Source organism: Xenopus laevis, chromosome 8S, assembly GCF_017654675.1.
Source record: "Xenopus laevis strain J_2021 chromosome 8S, Xenopus_laevis_v10.1, whole genome shotgun sequence".
In the NCBI taxonomy this organism is placed as follows: domain Eukaryota; kingdom Metazoa; phylum Chordata; class Amphibia; order Anura; family Pipidae; genus Xenopus; species Xenopus laevis.
This window is the reverse complement of record NC_054386.1, coordinates 36,322,015-36,334,474: the sequence shown is the minus strand read 5'-3', so window position 1 is coordinate 36,334,474 and position 12,460 is coordinate 36,322,015. Positions and strand designations below refer to the sequence as shown.

Here is a 12,460-nt window from a genome sequence, read left to right as displayed (position 1 = left end):
ATTGTCAACTGGTCTAAAGTCACATGATAATTAGGGTTTAGAATTGGTTCACCTAGGCACTTAGATTCGTCCACATCTGAATCCTCCAAGCATTTAGCTGTGATATCCAGCCCAATCCCAAACTTAATTCAGGATTCAGCGTTTCCCTACCATCTATAGATCTGACCATGCCTTAATCCTGGATTCCAATTAGCTTCGGGATTCATTTCAATCCTCATTATGGCAGAATTCTTCTGAGGCCTAGCCATAAACTTAAAGGTCTGTTTAGTTGGTGAGGTGTATCTTTGTCTGATTTGGTCACCTATATGATGAGCCAAATTGGGCTGATTCAGTCCTTGAACCTACATTTACTAATGCAGTGAATGACTTCAGACCAGCAAACCAACAAGTTTTTTTTAGGGATGATAGTAAACCTTCTATGGCTTTAATTATCTTATCTGGTTTGTCTGTTTCATATCAAGAAATATAAACTGATGATGAACTGAAATATTTATTCTCCTACCAGCTAAGTTTAGCCCAAGGTCAGTCATTAGTGGTAGGTACTTCATCTTTGTATGTGCACATGCGATGGTGGACTCTGAGAGCAGACACCCAGCAGGGAGAGATGACATGGCATTCTCTGTTGACTGGACTGGATTTTCAGGTATAGGTGGCACTGGAAGCAAAACTGTCAGCCAGATTCTTGTCTCCTCGTTCTTTTGTATGCTTCACCCCCTTAGAAGGATGTCCATGCACCTTTTGTGCTGCATTTTGTGTAGTTTTCTCTAGGGAAAGGAAAGAAGAAATTATAAAAATAAAGGTGGGTCATTCCTTACCAACTTCCCTAGACAAGTAGACTAGTTTCTTTGAAGGACAAGCAAGTAAAACATACTTGTTCTTAAAACAAATGTGTTCTTTAGAACAAACAGGGCCAACCAGGAAATTAATAATACTCCATAGCTCATCCAGGGTTGGACTGGGCCAGCAGGACACCGGTAAAAAACCCAGTGGGCCCCAGCTCTTCTGGGCCCCGCTGACCCAGACTGTGGGGGTGGGGGCCCTGATGTGGCAACCCTGGGGGCCCAGACCCCCCATTCCAACACTGAGCTCATCTACCCCTGCTCACTAGGTGGTAGTTTCTGTGAGGGGGACTACCATACTGCAGACCCCCGCAACAGGGGCACCCATGTGGTCACAGGGTCTGCTTTATGATAGTTATGCCATAGTTGCCAGTCCATTATGCAAGGAGGTTATCTGTGTACTTGTACCTCCAATGACCAAGCATGAAATAGCTTCACATTCCCTCTTTGCCCTATTTAGCTCAATAAATAACAAAAACCATGATTAAAAAAGGCAAAACGTATCAGCATAAGCCCTTTTTATTGTACTCATGTTGAACAAGGTGGGATATATTGTCCCATTAAGTAAGGACTTAAAGACCAGCTGATTCTGTATTAGTAAAGTCTGGTGGTTACACTGGCTAGGTTACTGTACAGTACAGGTAGGCATTTTATTCATAGTGCTTGAGATCGCTGTGACTGCATTAATGTATTTACTATGAAAAGTACAGAACAAAATGCAGAAAGACCCATGTTTATGGGATACAAGCCCTCATACTTTATACTGTATAACTTTTGTCTTTGATCTGTCCAACTGTTTTTCAGTGCATTCTGCATTTTAAAATATAAAAAATGCCCATGCCTTGTATTATGATTGTATCATCGTATGGACAAGCAACTCTTTGCTTAAATCAGTTATAAGTACTGAACCTAAGCCGGGAATTCAAACTCGCAGCTTTTTGCCAGTTGTGAGTTCCATTCTGACCTGAGCTACAGCTGTTATACCTGCAGTTGTGAATTACATGTGAGTGTACATATTGTCCCTGTAAGTAGTTCTATTCTTCATACAGACAGTCATCCAGCACTTGAGTGATAGGAGCTTACTTTTGAGGGGTGCACGCCAAACGATGTGTTCACCTTCACATCTTGTTAGACGAAATCCAATAGTAATTCGCAGCACTCCCAGATATTAATAAAACCGCCTTTATTGCACTTTACATTTGGCACAGCAATGTTTTGAACCTCCTGGTCCTTTTTCAAGCTGACAAAGTTCTTTTTCAAGCTGTCCGAAATATTGCTGTGCCAAATGTAAAGTGCAATAAAGTCGGTTTTAATATCTGGGAGTGCTGCGAATTACTATTAGTAGTTCTATTCTTCCCATAGTGGGTTGCCTGACTTAGAGTCAGGTTGGCCCGCCAGTATACTGGAATTAAGCCCAGAGTGCCATGGTTCTGGTTTGGCCACATAGTTTAACTTTTCTCCACCAGGGTGTGCTGCTAGCTACCTAAGCCCCTGATACCATAAGTGCAGTGGCAGTTCTTTCAACCCAACCCCATTCTGTTCCTACAAAAAAGCACTGACTGCCACCAATACATGTTGTGTGCTAGTGGACCGCTGGACCAACAATCAGCTGGAATTCTAAAAAAAAAACCTGCATGGTGGATGAATACCATGAGCAAAAATGGACTCCTGTGCAACCGACAGCAACCAATTGGATTCTTTGATACAGTGCCACACAAAAGGTTACTGGTTAAATTAAGGAATGTTGGCCTGGAACATAGTATTTGTACCTGGATAGAGAACTGGCTAAAAGATAGACTACAAAGAGTGGTGGTAAATAGAACATTTTCTAATTGGACCAGTGTTGTTAGTGGAGTACCGCAGGGCTCTGTACTAGGTCCCTTGCTTTTCAACTTGTTAATTAATGACCTGGAGGTGGGCATTGAAAGTATTATTTCTATTTTTGCAGATGATACTAAATTGTGCAGAGCTATAGGTTCCATGCAGAATGCTGCCACTTTGCAGAGTTATTTGTCTAAATTGGAAAACTGGGCAGCAAAATGGAAAATGAGATTCAATGTTGATAAATGCAAGGTTATGCACTTTGGCAAAAATAATATAAATGCAAGTTATACACTAAATTGCAGTGTGTTGGGAGTTTGCTTAAATGAGAAGGATCTAGGGGTTTTTGTAGATAACAAGTTGTCTAAATCTGGGCAGAGTCATTCTGTTGCTACTAAAGCAAATAAAGTTCTGTCTTGCATAAAAAAGGGCATTAACTCATTAACTCAAGGGATGAAAACATGATTATTCCTCTTTATAGGTCCCTGGTAAGGCCTCATCTGGAGTATGCAGTGCAGTGTTGGACTCCATGAGCTGAAGAGAGTACAGAGACGTGCAACTAAATTGGTTGGAGGGATGGAGGACTTAAATTATGAGGGTAGACCAGAGCCGGGCCAACCCAGCCAGGCGCCCTAGGCAACCTGGCTGGGCACGGCGCCGGCTGATTGCACGCTTGAGTGCGCATGCACGAAACTGCGCTCGAATGCGTAAGCGCGAAACTGCGCTCGGTATATAGAATTTTAGGGGTGTGTGTATGGATGCTGAGTTTTCATTTGGAGGGGTTGAACTTGATAGACTTTGTCTTTTTTCAACCCAATTTAACTATGTAACTATGTAACTATGCTATCAAACAGCAGTTCTATAAATGCTATAAATACTACCAACTGGCAGGTTGTTGTGGGTTACTAGAACTGGAGCCAGTAGTCATTATTATACTCCCACTTGTACCTTGCTTTAGTGGTTCCTTCTTTGGTTTGTCAGTAGTCGCTAGAGAATTAGCCTTTGCTTGAATCTTCTTTTCAGAGGAAGACTTATTTTACAGTTTGTCAACTTTAGACTCCTCTTTTCTTTTTGGAGGCTTAGTGGTTGCTATTGTGAAAAAGACATTTACTGGTCTAGGGGTAATCTTTACAGTTCCCTCTTTGATCTTCACCAAGTTCTTCTCCTTTTGTTTTGCATTTCTCTTCTGTGACTGTATCCTTCTGCGGTCTGGTGAGACAGTTGGCACCGGCAATTTTACTTTTGGAAAGGCTAAAGAGACAATTGAACAGCTATCAATATCTTCAGAGAGAAACTGACAACCACAGATGGAATTTTATTGGAAGATATTGGAAGAATATGTTAAAGCAAACTTGTCTAATAGGCCACGGTTTGTCATTTCTAGCACTCTTGAATTGTCCCTGTAAAAGTTGACGTATAGGAGCTGCTATCAGTGTTGGACTTGGTTCCCTAGGCACCACTAGAGAATATGATGTCCTGGGCCCACTCTCACAACAATTAGATGTAGACTAAATGTAAAAGTTGTCATATGGTGGAAATAAGACAGGGCTGCTGGACATTATCCTTGGCTAAGGGCCACTGGGAGATCCTCTGAATCTCTCGCAGGTCAGTCTCCACCAGTGCTCTATACCCATCCATGCCCTCCCTCAATCACATGAGTGGAAGTGGTGGTGACATTTTCGGGCTGAAAATACACACACACACACATATATATACTGTATAGGGTGTATGGCTAAGGAGTATCAGGGTATAGCTTGGTATAGTTTGATATACATTTAAATAGATGAACAGGTTGGTAAGTTCTGCTAGACCATGGTTCCCAGACATTTAAATGTCCAACATTTGGTTGGTGACCCCTTTATATCAAAAATAGGTTCTAGATAGTTGTTTCTGCATTGGCCATTCAGTGATGGCCCCATCAAAACTCATGGGCTCCCATCCCGAAAGAACTAAAGTATTCAGCCCTCTGCCTGACCAGGTCCATGCCAACTAATGTTTAAAAATAAAAAAAGCTTATCTAAATGAATCAAACCCTGTCCCCTCAATCTTCACAGTCCATGCTTAATGCCGGGCAAAAAGTCCCCAAAACCACATGGACCCTGTCCAATCTCAGCTAGGTTGTACCCCTTTTACAGAGTATAAATTTTACCTGTCGATTTTCAGAGTTGTTAGAAACCCACTTTGTCTCAGAGGGCTCATACGATTTAAAATATATAACATTACAACATATTGGTTTCTCAAGCTCTGGCAGTAAGGGACCCCCCTACAGTTGTACCACATGTACCCCCTAATGGCTGCCCTGTACACTTTTATATTTCTATGTTAATGAGGGACACGGGCTGTATGTATTAATTGTTCTGTGTACCTAATTTTTCTGCTCACTCCAATGATGTCTTTTTATGCCTATGCTATGGGTGGGAGAGGGGAATGTACTTTTGGTCAGCCTCCAATCTATGTCGCGCTATGAAGTCTTGTTTGAAAAAAGAATGGTTCTGTTTCCATGGTTACATGTTTTTCCACTTCTTTTTCTTTTAGATACTATCTTTTTGCCTAATGGAATGTGTAATAAGCTTGAGACAGAATGTGTATACTGTATATCCCGGGGACTCTCCCACCACAAATAAACATTCTTATGAGTCCAGGGAGTTGCTGAAGACTGTTTGCTTGAATTCCACATTAACTTTTTCTAGTAAAAGCAAGAAGAGAGTAGAACCATAAATTCAGACTGTATAGCATCAAAAAAGCACCCAGAGCATAGAGCGTGTTTACTTATTTACCCATAATGCGACTTTCTTTTCCCTTAAACAAGTACAGAAGACAGCAAGTGTGACGGAATAACCCCACCAGTAGACATGCCTCAGTAAAATGGATCTTCTCCAGCTGAAGCCACTCAGGGATGAAAATTAGTCAATTTCCAAAATATGGTCCCTACACTAAGACTGTAGGTGTTGCCTGCCTTTTTGTTCAAAATATGTAAGCTCACGCTCCACATCAAGGCCCCTCATTGTACGTGAGCCAACACTATTTGTGAGCATTCTAAGATTGTAGTGCATTTAAAATCAAGTCCCCCCAGCAACCAATGTGACTGAGTAATAAGACCATGGGGCACTTCCCCTTAGCTAAGGAGCTATAGTGGGAGAAAGCAGGAAGCGTTTAAGCTCCAGCCAACAAACATACACCTGTGAATAATTACCTTCCTACACTATATTTTAGCATTTTGATTTTGTAGTGCATTTAAAATCAAGTCCCCCAGTAGACAATGTGACCATGGTTCACTTCCCCTTAACACAGGGGCTATAGAGAAAAAGTAAGGAGCTTTTTAGCCCCAGCCAATTAACATACATCTATAACTAATTCCCTGTTTTAAAGGCTGAATGGCAGCTATAGGCTGTTTCTCACAGAGCTCCTGAGCTAAGGGTAAGTGCGAAATGGTCTTACTACTCAGTCACATTGGTTGCTGGGGGACTTGATTTTAAATGCACTAAAAAAAAGAATGCTCACAAATAGTGTAGGACTCACGTACAATGAGGGGTCTTGATGTGGCATAGGGAAAATGGAAGCATTAGATTCAGGTTAACACACAGCATTAACAGCAAGCATTATCAGCTGCAATGGCCAGTCCATCAGCACATACAGAGTGTCGAGACTTAAAGGGGTTACCAACCCAAAAATAAAACTATGTCTACTGATATAAAAAGTAATTCTAAGAAACTTTGCAATATACATTCATTAGACATCCCCAATGGATTAAAGTTATTTGTAAATGGAATAGCTATTGAAAGTAGCGCTTGTTTCTGCCTTTTCTGTTCCTGGTTCTGTATCCTGAAACAATGTAACAGAAGACAGGTCTGTTATTGCAAAAAGAAAACTGCTACTAGAGCTTTTCATAGCACTTACATTTACACATAACTTTGAAAACTACTAAGGCCAAGGGCAGAGGTTGGCCTTGCTGAGCTCAGCTTAAGTATTTTTAAGAGAAGTGGATCTGCTCCATGCCACATCTCCATAGATTTGAATAAGATTGCTTGCAGCAGGACATCGGGGAAAAAACTCAGTGAGTCCTTGCCCTTGTGGGCCCTGTATCTCTTCAGATACATACAACATCATATATTATGGGGAATTACTGGAGCCTTCACTTCCCATTTCCAGGACATGGCTTTGTAAATTCCTCTATCCTTTTTTTATTTTATTGGGAAACTATATGGAAGACAATCAAATTGTCAGGGACATGCAAGGAAGCTGCGATAAATTGTTCCTGTGTCCGTCATGATTTGCCACAGCACTTGCCGATCACGTGATCTGCACTCCATGTTGGTTCTGCTGGGAACTGTACTGTAGTGGGCAGATGATCCCCTATAGCTGGGTCAGAACTAGGAGTTCACAAATCAACTTTCAGCCTTCAAGTCTTTAAACTGGATAGCTTTCAGTTTGGGACAAATGTCAACTTCCATTATATTGCATCAACTTGTTTTGCTAATGCTAATCAGGATGGAACTGTGTGTGTGTTCTGCGCTTCTGTTCTAGAACTATTCTCCAGCTGTTATTTTTTCTTGTGGATTTTGGCCTTGTAGTCTACTAATCTTCCCAACATCTGCCTCCTATCAGTCCCCAGTCAGGGCCATTCTTCATGTAGATACAGAAAAATAGATTATGTAAGAAAGAAAGTCAACAATTCATTTGTCCAAAAGAAAAAAGAAAAAATATTTTTTAAGAAAAGATTTGTCCAATCTACTAGGAGGGAGACTGTCAAAGCCTGTATTGCACGTACCAAGGGACATTATTTGTGTGCTCAAAGCAAGGAAAGCGAATCACAGATCAGTTACATGGCTTGGGGTGGGATAAGGGGCATCCAATGCTAAGTTTATAATAAGGCACACCTGTAGGATTTTGTACAGATATGGGGCCTGTTATCCAGAATACTGAGGACCTGGAGTTTTCCAGATAAGGGATCTCTTTGGGATTTGGATCTGCTTACCTTAAGTCTTTTGAAAAAACATTGAAACGTTAATTAAAGCCAATAGGATTATTTTTGCCTCCAGTAAAGATTTATTAGATCTTAGTTGGTACTGTTTTATTATTACAGAGAAAATGGAAATCATTTTAAAAATGTCAAATTTTTTATTAAAGTGGAGTCTGTGGGACATGACCTTCCTGTAATTTGGAACTTTCTGGATAATGGGTTGCTGGGTTTCTGGTAATTGATCCTATACCCAAAGCGAAAATGCCTTAAAGTGAAAGAGGGAAAGTAAGCTTTTTCTGTACGTCCGCTGAACGAGCAGAGAGTGGTAGATAGAAGAGACATGTGCCTAGTGCACTACTGTAAGGCAGGTGCTAGGCACATACATTTTCTACCTTCCTAACCATATTTCTAGCCCTTCTCTAACTCCAAAGCATTGGGTGCTGGGTATTTATAGCGCAAATTACTTGCGTAGCTCAAAAGAAAGGATGGTTGGATGTTAGGTGAGAACCTTGCCTCAGGTGGGAGCGAGTGGGCAAGTTACTAGGGGTGGTAAAAATCCATCTCCTGTAACTTTACGAGAGTGCTATAGCGCCGGTCACGGAGTGGTGGTGGGGGGTGGCCTCAGGCTGCAGCAGCCCCAGGATCACCCCTGGTTCGGCGATGAGCAGCAGAAGGGGAATGACCAATCTGAGGTGGATAACTGCAGGGGGCTTGCCTTGGACACCCTTACCTGTAGGTCTGGCTCAGAGCTCTGCTTGCTGCTGCCCTGTATTTGAAGGTTTAAAAATGTTTACTAATGGGTGCCATTGTGCCATTTAAAGCTGTGGGTTACTGTGCCATTAAATGCTGGAGGTCATTGTGTCATACTGTATATAGCTGTTCTATTTGATGCTGGGGTCACTGTGTCAGTTAATACTGGGGGTCATTGTTTTTGTTTGTGCCAAAACAGGTGGCTTATTTGTTGCTGTGACTTAAAGCAACAAAATTTGCGAGCCTACATACTTCTAAGATGTAAAGCTTGTCTTAGGGCAATATATCAGGAGTTGGGGTTATTACGTTGGTGCAAGATATTATGATATCTCCAAAATATTTTGATTTGTCCCAAACTGAAAAGTATTGCTTTCAGCCCTCCAGCTGTTATGGAACAACTCCTTCCCGAACCCCCTTAAGTCTTTGGGTGTGTGTGTGAACACCTGTTTGATCCTTTCTCTCTCTTTTGATGGTTTAAAGACCACCAAGAGCATAAGAAAATGATAGAGAGTCCCTTTAAGAATGGCATTATGCTGTGAGAGTATGTAGAAGGAAAAATACAAAAGGATTTCCAGGAGGGACCTAATTAATTTTCCTATTGCTCAATCCATGCACTCTCCAGATGTCAAGGAACAGATACTTTTTTAATCCATGACACAGATTGCCATCTTTAACTGTTTTTTTAAAAAAAAATAATAATATGGGGATTTAGAACATATTGTAATCTTTTTTTTGTTTTTATTTGCAACAAAAATATGAAGCCAGTTTCACTTTAGTACTCCCTGTGACTTCCAGTTTCAAAAAACTTCAAAGGAGCTGATAAAATGATTTACCAGTCTACCGAGAAGCCCTTAATAATGAACTCATCAAAGGCTACTGCTCAAAGAAGGGGGGGGAGAAGTTTGTTTAGAGTTAGATAGGCCATTCTGCACCAATTGTCCTGTTTATAAAGGGGTCATTCAACCCCTTCTTAAGACGGTCTAATGTATCAGCCAGTACAACTGATCCAGGGAGAGACTTCCACATCTTCACAGCTTTTTTTTTTTAAAGGTTAATTTTTATTGAATTTTAACAACAGAAAATTAGAAGGAAGAAAAGCAAGTTAGAAGAGAAGAAAAGAAGGGGAAGGTGGGGAGAAGAGGTATGGCTGAAAAAGTAACTATCAATGGTTGGTCGAGGTGGCTGGCGACTCAAGCCAAGGGTTCCAAATATTCTCAAACTTCTTTGGGCATCCTCGTGCCAAGTACGTAAGCTTGTACAGTTCCAGTTGCGAATTAACCAGTCCAATCCATCTACTCAGAGACGGTGGCGATGGGCCCATCCAGTGCAGGGCAACGACTTTCTTAGCGTAAAAGAAAAGCAACCTCATCAGGCATCTAGTATTTACTCTGGGTATCACGGAGTCAAGGAGACCCAGAAGACATGTAGCAGGGTTAAGTATCTGGGGAAGTTCCAGTTCCGTAGCCATGAAGTTCAAAATTGCCCTCCAATATCTGAGTATCACCGGGCAGTCCCACATTAGATGTATGAAATTAGCTACAGGAGCACCACATCTCGGACAGCTGGGGGAAGCTACCTTTCCCATAGTAAATAGTTTCTGAGGGGTGAGGTACGTTTGATGTACTATCTTAAACTGTATAAGCTTGTCTCTGACACTCACTAAAGGAATGTATAGATTGCCTATAATTTCTTCCCAATCATCTGGGTCGACACAAACCCCACTACTCTCCCACTTATACTTCACTCTGGGTCGGGGATCATATCTATTGGAGATTAAGCGCCTATATGCATTGGATAGAAGCTTGACTTTGGCGGGTTGAGATATTAATTCTTCCATCCCTGTGTATTGCAGGAGCGGAGGAGGGGTCGGGAACTGCGCGGAGCAAAGATGACTGATCTGGTTATAACGGAATTCGGACAAATCAGGCAGAGAGAGGATCTGGCGAAATTCAGGCAGTGTGCGAAGAGTTCCATCAGCGTATACTTGTGATAGCCGCTTTAGACCAAATTTAGACCATGTTCCCACCTCTGTGAATGTGGCTAAGTGTGGATAATTACTATTACCCCATAAAGGTGAATCTGGAGAAAGACTGGTATCCGCTTTAGTGATTTGCACAATTGCATCCCAGGCTCTCTTAGTGGCATCCATTACAGGTAACAAAGGGCCAAGATCCTTTCGAGTTCTATATAAAGCATTGTGCAGGCTTTCCACAGAAGTAAGATAGAGTGCCTCTATTATGGATGCCGGGTTATCAGCGTCAAACACTTTCCAACCGGCTGCATGCGAGGCCTGGGATGCAAGATAGTACAGCTCATAATTGGGAGAGGTCAGACCCAACTGATCATGAGGAGCATTAAGAATGGCTCTGGACAGAGTGGGGCGTTTTATTCCCCCAAATAAATTCAGACTGTGTTCGGTCGAGATCATGCAAGGCTTTCTTGGGTATGTGGCAGGGGGCATTACTCAGTATATAGAGAAATTTAGGAAGATAAATCATTTTGCATATATTTATTCTGCCTATTAGCGTGAGAGGGAGTTTGGTCCAGTGTGCAAGTGTGTCTTTGAACTTACGGAGTAAGGAGTGTAAATTATGCTGCAAAATTAAATTCGGATCTTTGTGCACCATTATCCCTAGGTACTTAAAATTATCCGCTACTTTTAGGTTACAGTTTGCGGCCATCCCTGTTGGAAGCTGTCCGTCAAGGGGAAACAGTATGGACTTGTCCCAATTAATTTGAAGGCCTGAAAATATACCAAATTGTTTGACAATCCCAAGTACAGAGGCAAGTGATTCATGTGGGTCTGCTAAGTATAGGAGCGTATCATCTGCATACAATGAGACCTTCTCCTCTACAGTTTTGTAGATGAATCCCCGTACCCTCTCAGATTGCCGAATAGCGATGGCCATGGGTTCAATTGCCAACGCAAATATGAGCGGAGAGAGAGGGCACCCTTGACGAGTACCTCTGGACAGGCGAAATGGTACGGAAGTAATGCCATTAACCCGGATGGATGCCTTTGGTTCGCTGTACATCAGCCGAAGCCACTTTGTAAAGGAAGGGCCAAAACCCATTCTAGTTACAACCTCCCATAAGTAAGGCCACTCCACCGAATCAAATGCCTTAGCCGTATCCAAGGAGACCACCAGCCTAGAACCCATATTTTCGTGTTTCAGTTGCAAATTTAAGAACAGTCTTCTCAGGTTAAAGCTGGTTGATTTAGAAGGCATAAAGCCGGTCTGATCAGGTTCCACCACCGTAGATACCACTTTGACAAGACGTTTAGCTAAAATTTTTGCAAGAATTTTGATTTCCATATTGAGTAATGAGATTGGCCTATAGGAGGAGCACAGTGTAGGGTCCTTCCCTGGCTTGGGGATGACGACAATTGTCGCATCTGAAAATGTTTTAGGGAGAGAGAAATTTTCAAAGGCATACATCAGGGTTTCATGCAATTTAGGGACTATCTACATCTTCACAGCTTTCACTGTAAAAAACCAATTCCGAATATTTAGCCTGAACCTCTTTTCTTCTAATCGGACTGGGTGCCCTTGTGTCAGCTGGAAAGACCTAGTGGTAAATAAAGAGTTAGAGAGATTGTTAAATGATCCCCCTTATATATTTATACATAGTTATCATATCTTCACTTATGCGCCTCACCTCCAGCGTGAACAACCCCAACTTGGGTCAATCTCTCCTCATAGGTAAGATTTTCCAACTTAGTTGCCCTTCTCTGGGCCCTCTCTAATTCAATAATATAACATTTTGAGACCAAAACGTGTACCTGTCAATTTAATGCTGGGGAAGATGTCCACAGGTTGATGCCTTAGGTGCAGTTTGAACCCTTAGGCACAGGTGAGCTCCAAGACTTAGCCATACAGCAGATGAGCTTTTAAACTGGGAGCTCAAATATATACATCCAGAGATGAAGTGAGATTTTACAGCAATGTTAAGATCAAGGGACAGACCATGTTCTGAGACAGGTGGTGGTGGGGGTACAGAATTGGTAACAAGAGACTGTTGAGGAGCAAAGATCAAGGCAGGCAGTAAACAAAGTCTGGGCAAAAGTCAAAGACCAAAAGGGTGAGAT

The 12,460-nt window shown here is 41.9% G+C and overlaps 1 pseudogene; it reads right to left on the bottom strand.

Moving 5' to 3' along the window:
• Positions 1-415: 415 nt before the first annotated feature.
• On the bottom strand, positions 416-11,687 carry LOC121397616 (annotated as a pseudogene).
• Between the last annotated feature and the right edge of the window lie 773 nt (positions 11,688-12,460).